This window comes from Eurypyga helias, unplaced genomic scaffold (assembly GCF_000690775.1).
Source record: "Eurypyga helias isolate BGI_N326 unplaced genomic scaffold, ASM69077v1 scaffold4981, whole genome shotgun sequence".
Lineage (NCBI taxonomy): Eukaryota > Metazoa > Chordata > Aves > Eurypygiformes > Eurypygidae > Eurypyga > Eurypyga helias.
Window position 1 is genome coordinate 151,168 of NW_010228802.1, and position 8,098 is coordinate 159,265.

An 8,098-nucleotide genomic window follows, 5' to 3' on the forward strand; every position below is an offset into this window, starting at 1 on the left:
AGCCAGGCTCTGTTAGCATTACGAAGAGGTGTTGAGACAAGGATGGGTGTCCTGGGGATACTGCAGTGGGAAGCAAAGATGAGACAGAGGTACATCATGAAGTGCAATCAGGATGCTACCACAGGCTCTGCATACATCCCTACACATTCCTGCAGTTTTGTTTGTAACTTGATAAAAAATTACCTAATAAATAAGCTAAACATTAGGCTCTTTTTCTCTAGTTGCTTGTAAAGATGCATATTCTTAATCAGACTTGTGGCTTCAGTGAGTCTGTAAGTCAACATCTCCTCTGGACACTGTATTTCCTGTTATAACAAAATAAGATTGTTATACAAAGAAGTAAAACCAAAAATGCAATACATATTGAGTGGTGCTCTGAAGCAATGATCAGTGCCAAATCCTGCATCCCAAGGGTCATGTCATAGACTGGTATCAGCTGAGACAGTCTCATCATTTATTGAAATGTCTTTTGTTATTCTTACTTGTTGTTCTCACCTTGTCAGTTTGTTGTTTTGATTATAGTTTCTGCTCACGGGTGCAAATGAGTGTGGGTAGGGGATATCCATAGTGAGGCTCTTAACTGGCAGATAAACTCACATAGTTCCAAAGCATCCATAAACATGCACACACACAAACGCATAATCTATCATATTAACATGAAGATCTGCAGAGCAGAAACTAACATGCAGTAATGCTTAAAATCATGAATTACTGCAGAGAATACCCAGTAATATCTGTGAATCTAAACCATATTTTGCTTTTTTATGAGACAATTGATAAAACATGTTATGCCTATGGTCTATGGGGAAGTACTGTAAATGGAACGGCTGCTAATGTTAAGAGTTACAATATGAAAAAGATTTTATTTCAACCACAATTTTCTCATTCTTGTTTTCTTTACACTGTCAGATATGCCCCTGGCCTAGTCTTTCCCACCACCACACTGTCTTCTGTTCAGGCTCTGTGAGCAAGCTAAGAGGTCTCTTGGTTCAAACACTGTATTTCAAAACTGCCTGGCTCAGCAGTGACCTAGATGGGAAGAAGAGTGCACACGAGCTTGAACTAAGCTACACGTCAGTCTCTTCTCCCAAGTTATTGGTCTCTTCTCCCAAGTAACAAGCGATAGGAAAAGAGGAGACACCCTCAGGTCGCACCAGAAGAGGTTTAGATTGGATATTAGGAAAAATTTCTTCTCCAAAAGGGTTGTATAAACAGGCTGCCCAGGGAAGTGGTTGAGTCACCATCCCTGGAGGTAATGAAGAGATGTCTATATGTGGTGCTTGGGGACATGGTCAGTGGTTGACACGGCAGTGTTAGGTTAACAGTTGGACTTGATGAACTTAAAGGTCTTTTCCAACCTAAATGATTCTATGACTATTACCCTCTGCAACAGTGAAAAGCTTCCACACCTGGTGGGAGAGACTGTTGCATACTCTCCCAACCTTCAGTTCCACAAGGAATAACTTTTTATTTATATCTCACCAGGATGTGAGAAATGCACTAACAGTTGCTATAAAACAACTCGTCCTCACTCATCAATGAAGTACTGTCATCAAACAATTACTGAGAATGCATGGAACATCCGGGTGTCCTTTCTTTGTGATAGATAACACACACCACCGTCCATTATTAGGGTCATTATCAGTAATAATTAAAAGCTGATCTGACTTCAAAAGACATGCATTCACATGTACCAAGTCTAACCTGAGGTCTGTTTGAAGTCTTGATGGAATACCAGGGAGAAACATAGGTGAGCTTATACCATATTCAATCCATACTTGATCCCTATTTTATTAGAACCTAGACACCTACTAATTATATACTAAATCATCTTTGCATGACAATAGTAACATTTGTTTCTATGACAGATGTCAGTATTTGTAATAACAGCATTTTAAAATCCGTATATCATAACAACCCCAAACTGCATACCAGTTAACACAGCAGTCAAGTGAGGTATGATAGCAATGATTTGTTACAGAGCTCACAGAATGGTTGAGGTTTCAGAAGGACCTCTGTAGGTCATCTGGTCCAATTCCCCCTGCTTAAGCACCTAGAGGAGGTTGCCCAGGGCCATGTTCAGACATCCTTTGAATATCTCCAAGGATGGAAACTACCACATCTCTGGACAACCATTTCCAGTGCTCAATCACCGTCACAGTTAAAGTGTTGCCTGATGTTCAGACAGTACCTCTTGTGTTTCAGTTTGTGCCTATTGTCTCTCATGCTGTCACTGAGCATCACTGAAAAGAGCCTATGTCTCTCTTCTTTGCAACCCCCCTTCAGATATTTATACACATTGATGAGATCCCACCCGAGCCTTGTCTTCTCCAGGCTGGAGAGTCTCAGCTCTCTCAGCCTTTCCTCATAAAAGAGGTGCTCCAATCCCTTTGTCATCTTCCTGCCCACTTCTTGGACTCTTTCTCCAGTATGGCCTTAACTGTCTTGTGCTGAGGAGCCCAAACTGGACACAGGTGTGGCCACACCATTGCTGAGTAGAGGGGAGGGGAAGGATCCTCTCCCTTGACTTACTGGCACCATTTGTCCTAATGCAGCCCTGGTTACCCTTTGTGGCAAGAGCTGGTCACGTTCAACTTGGTGCCCACCAGCACCCCCAGGTGCTCTTCTGCCATGCTGTTTCCAGCTGGTGGCCTCCAGCATAATATTGGAGCATGGGGTGGTTCCACCCCAGGTGCAGGACTTTGCACTTCCCCCCGCTGAACTTCATGGGGTTCCTGCCAGCCCATTTCTCCAGCCTGTCAAGGTCCCTCTGGATGGCAGCACGACCCTCTGGTGTATCAGCCACAAATCCAGTTTTGTGTCATCTGCAATAGCTCTGTTTCATGAGATTATCTTCATAAGATAATTTCAATGGCATTATAGAGTACTGCCTTAAAAGATACAGACCTTGTTTTTGAAAGCGTACCCCGGACAAGCACTTGTTCACCACCTACAATACACAGCAACTGTAAACACACAGCAGTCGCTTAGCAGATGTACCTATTAATGTTTGCAATGAAATGATCACAGCTGGTGATCTGTGACAAAAGTACTGAGTTAACAGTGTAACACTGGTCCAAAATGGTGGGGAATTTCTCCTGTAGAAGTGCTGTCTTCCTCCTGGACAAACACAGTAGTAAAGAAAAAAGGGAACAAAGTTCTGCCTGTATTCCACATTCAAAAACATTGCAGTAAACCTCTGTTCAGGCACTCAGGGTGGGATACCAGTACCACTTCAGTGGTATTTGAAACACAACAAGTCTCTCTCTCTTACTGTCTGTCATTCAGGCATTACTTATTAAGAGGTATTTCCAAGGGAATGCTGCTGGCCACGACTACCTTGATGGTCACTACTACCATTGTATTATTTTGACAGTAACAGTGAAATGCTACCCATTGAAATGCTCCTTACAGAAACATCCGGGACAGATTTACCTTGCCATGTTTGAAAAGGCTGACATTTTCACAGACCAGCACTGCTCATTTGCAAAACTGAGACTGATTTCAAAAGGTCTGTACACATCTCGGAGCTCCCGCAGGACAGCACAGATGACAGTAAGCAGCCTAACTTTGATTAATAGGCTGACACTGCTTTATGGTAGGACAACTTCCAGCTGCTGGAAAGCACTGAAGGGAAACTAAAACATCACCAGAGAGAGAGACAGTTTTTCGGCTGCTCCATTTCTGCTGAAGGACTAGGGTAGGACCCCGTAGGACTTTATAAGGTGTCCCTGCCCATGGCAGGGGTGTTGGAACTGGATGATCTTTAAGGTCCTGGCCAACCCAAACCACTCTATGATTCTATAATCCACTAATATGCAAGAAAAGCAGATCTTTGTATCCAGCTTTTGTTATTTTCCAAAATACACTTATCTATTAATTATTTCATAGTGTACCAACCTATCAAAACTCTTTTCACCCCACTTATACCACAGATAACAGATGCAGGGACTAGATTATACCAAACACTTTTGAAAGCCACACCTTCTATTTTTGATGATCTGTGAAGGTATGATGGACATTGTTTTTCTTACAATTTATATCTATCACAGTGACATAGTTCCACATAAATACAATATCTTATTATCCTGATTGATCCCATTGTGAAGAGCAGATACCCAATTCCTTCATCAGACTGGAGAAGGAAGCGGTGAGGTTCATGCCAAATCCAGGCTACCAGCAAGGGCTCCAAGCGCTTGGTTCCCTCAACATTAACATCAGCGCTGCACACTGCTGGAGTCACTCAGCAGTATGAATTTGATCTGACTCAGACGTGGGCACAGGATTGCAGTTCAGTCGAGTTAGTCAGACACTATGGAGCTGCATTTTTTCTAGGGGAGGAGGCAGGGGCAAGATGCGCTGAGCTGAGTCAACAATGATTTCTGAAGAAAGACCCACCAGAAGCTCAGTCTATTGCAGCCTATAACAATGGCATTCTGTAGTGAACTCCAGGAGCCATCAGCCCAACTGCAAGCTATTGGCATCTCAATGACACCATTAACTTAATCCGTTACTGAGTTTTGAGAGAGACGTTGTTAGCACCTACAGAGAAGAAAGCACTACCAAAAGGAGAGAGGAGAGGTCACCAGCCTTATGGAAGAGCAGGAGCACCAAGCGTCTAAAAACTACCAGACATAGAGAAGTCTGCCAAGTAAAATAAGCATTTCCATTTGTAACTCCCAGTCATAGCATTGATATTATGATTCCTGTCCTCTTTTCATCCCTCTCTGTCATTTGTAGCTGATTCTGAAAATATGATTGTCCAACTGCAACTGGAGAGCTCAAAGTTACAGTCCCCAGTAACCAGCAAACCTTTTGATGTGGTGATCCAGCACTACCACGCCATCTCTTCCAGCTGCATCACCTTCCCCATGATGGTGTCAAGATTAAGCCTCCGTCCTGCTGTTGCCACCACTGGACCACAGTAACATCTGGCTTGTTGTGGTTTAACCCCAGCTAGTAACTAAGTACCACACAGCTGCTTGTTCACCTCCTCCCCTCTTCCAGTGGAAGAGGAGAATCAGAGGAAAAGACAAAGATGATCATGGATTAAGACGAGAAAAATTAAATAATTGAATATAAATTAATTAAATATTGATACTAATAAAACTAATAATATGTAATGAAAACTATGGAAAATAAAACATATGGTACAATTGCTCATCACCCGTTGACCAATACACAGCCAGATCGTGAGTAGCAAGAGTCAGATCCAGAGAGGCCAGAAGCTGGAGCCTCAGGGAGATCGCAGCAGAGTCTGAGTGAGCCCCATGAGTGAGAGCACAACTGGGAAAGCCAACCAAAACACCAACTCATTAACTGACTAATGCACAAAAAACGAACTGAGGCACCCCGCCCACCCCCAGCTTATATACTGATTATGACGTTCAGTGCATAGAATTAGCTGTCTGAACTTTGTGTGACTCCACACACACTGCTTGTAGCAAGAAAGTTGGGAACACAGGTGCAGTATCAGAAGCTGAAAAAGTCCTTGAATTGGTGCAAACACTCCTTGGCAACACTAAAAAGCACCAGTGTTACCTGTACTCTTCCCAGCACAAATCCAAAACATAGCCTTGTAACAGCTACTGTGAAGAAAATTAACTCTGTCCTGACTAAAACGGGCACATGGCTGTAGCTCTGAACTTTAAAAGATGGACACACAGCATATGGTCAATATGCCAAAACCTTTCAGGGTCCTGTCCCCCCTTAGGCTACCCCATTTTGCCACACTGCAACAGACACTGTGCTCATGTCAACAACACTGAATTCAAGAGAAAGATGCCAACATACACTGATGGAGAAGACTGGGACTGGCCTTTCTTTCTCATTCCCCCTCCTCTACAACACTCTTGAGATGTTTATGATTTGGGTATCTATCTGCTGACATGTATAAATTTGGACTGAGGTGAATTTTACAGTTCAGCAAATATAAAATAATTTTTAAACTTACATGTGGTCAGATATAAAGTCTGAAAAACATCAGCCCAATAAAATGAAATGGTAGTTCAGTCAGGTTCAGCATTACCCAATGTAATTGAAAATACTGCCTTCCACAGCCTGAATGTGCTGCCCTTTTATGACTTTCTGTCTGCTGAAGACTATAAATCCTTGATCAGATGATCTTTACTAAACTGTAAAATATATTGAGTCAAGTTCAATTTGGTTAGGCAAGAGTAACACTTATTGAAACCAGAGAGACTTAGAGCAAAAGAGGCTCCTGTAAATCAGCTGTCCTGGCATTGACGACAAATTGTCATATAAGGATTGATAAAATCTTCAGCATAAATTGTTATTTGGAAGATTAAGTCTGCACTCAGTGGATCTGGGTCCTTCAAAAGCATGAAACAACTTGGAAAATTGAGGAGACATTTTTTCCCAGGTACTTAGGTAGTTGGAGATGGCAATATACCACTTGTCTGCCTCATTACACAGCTAAATGCCTTTGAAAATGTAATCTTCAGTCATATTCTCAAAGGAGACAGATTTCTAGAAGTGCACAGATGTCCAGGAGGTTTAGAAAGTGCCTAGTTGTTTAGCTCACAATAAAATCAATTAATGTTAAGGGCCTCATATAAAACCACATCAATCTACCTGATTAAAAAAATACAGTCCCTAAGATCATGTGTCTTGTTAAAAATCAGGGTGGTTGAAGCTCTTGCAAGCTCTTCAAGCTACTTTATGGCTTTCCATTATATAGTCCCCAGGCAGCTAAGAAGGAGCACTTGATCAGTGGGAATGAGGACAAGAGAGGTGTCAAGTTTGAACCAGCCTCCAGGCACAGCTGGGTTGCCAGGACAGGGGTCTTGCAACAGCGGGGAACAGATGGTCCGTAGAAAGGCTGACATGAAAATAGGCCAGTCCAGATCTTCTCAAAGACACCTCAATCATATCTGCGCCATTTATAGCAAGCTGTGGGCTTGCTCAGACCATGTGAGAAGGTGTTTTTCTTTAAATAGCAGTTTAGGATGAGAGATGCCACTTCCAATATAATCACCCTTCTTTAATATAGCCTAGTGTTTTGCAGCTGGATAATTAACCTTGATATTTGTTTGGGCTTTGAAACACACAGCTCCCATTGCTGTCAATTAGCTGACAAAGTTGAATGTGTGTTGATGGAAGATTTTTGTTGGACCCTGGCAGTGTGGCATTCGGGAAATTTCAGCAGCTAATACAATCTACCTGCTGGAGAAAGTCTTTCACAAATTACTCTAACAATTTTAGAATGGGAAGTGAGATTGTGAATTTGTCACTGCATTGAGTTTGCAAAAGAGAACAGATGTACATTAAAGTTAACCCTACTTTCTGTTCTTATTGCAATGCTGCTTTCTAAAAGATTCCTCCAGACAATTGTCCAACCTTTTTGTTATCAAGGTACTGTACAGTTGTGAGCAAAAGGACGCTGCCTTGAGCTTGGCTAGAGCATTCAGGAGCTACCATACTTCTTAATACTAATGTAAGGCAGGAGGCAGGGATGTAAATGATACTTACTAAGTAATTTTTGCTATATGAGGTGGCACAATAAACATTGCAGTATGAAAATGGGACACAGTATGGGAAGGGCCAGTGGCACTTTACTTTTCCTGCTGAAGAAGAGTTACAGCCTGCTGGTAACAGTATTAAATTAGTGGGCAGCAAGAAGTTTGAATCAGACTATTTTCCAGTTATCCCACAGTGGGTCACATACTGCTAATGAGTGTTAACCCCACACTTGGGCAAACATTCATCTTGAGAAATGAACAACGTCATTCAGGGCTTTTAAAGAAGCCAGCACAGTCAACAGCTAAAACGAAATTGGCTCAAACACAGCTACTTTCCTTTTTAAATATTACTCTTCCTCCCCGATGAGAATGGGAGCTGATGTCTTCAGTGAAACTTTCTTGTAGCAAAAGCCCAGGGCAGCCCGAGACCCTTCCAAGTTAGAAACCCTGCCTTGTAACAGAGGAGTAGCTGATGCTCAATCAAATGCTTTTGCACAGGCTAGCTAGAACCTTTAGTGAAGGTTCCTAACGTGATCTCAGCTTGACCTCCATATGTTTAAAGTATTGACTCATCTGCTGAGAGAAAATAGCAAACAATGGGGGGGGGGGGGGGGGGG

At 42.4% G+C, this 8,098-nt stretch overlaps 1 protein-coding gene across 1 annotated transcript in view; it reads left to right on the top strand.

Annotated features, from left to right (window-relative positions):
* BEGAIN (brain-enriched guanylate kinase-associated) overlaps positions 1 to 8,098 on the top strand; it is a gene marked incomplete at its 5' end in the record, with an annotated part of 75,659 nt that overhangs the window by 59,294 nt on the left and 8,267 nt on the right. The gene's annotated exons all lie outside the window — the stretch shown is intronic.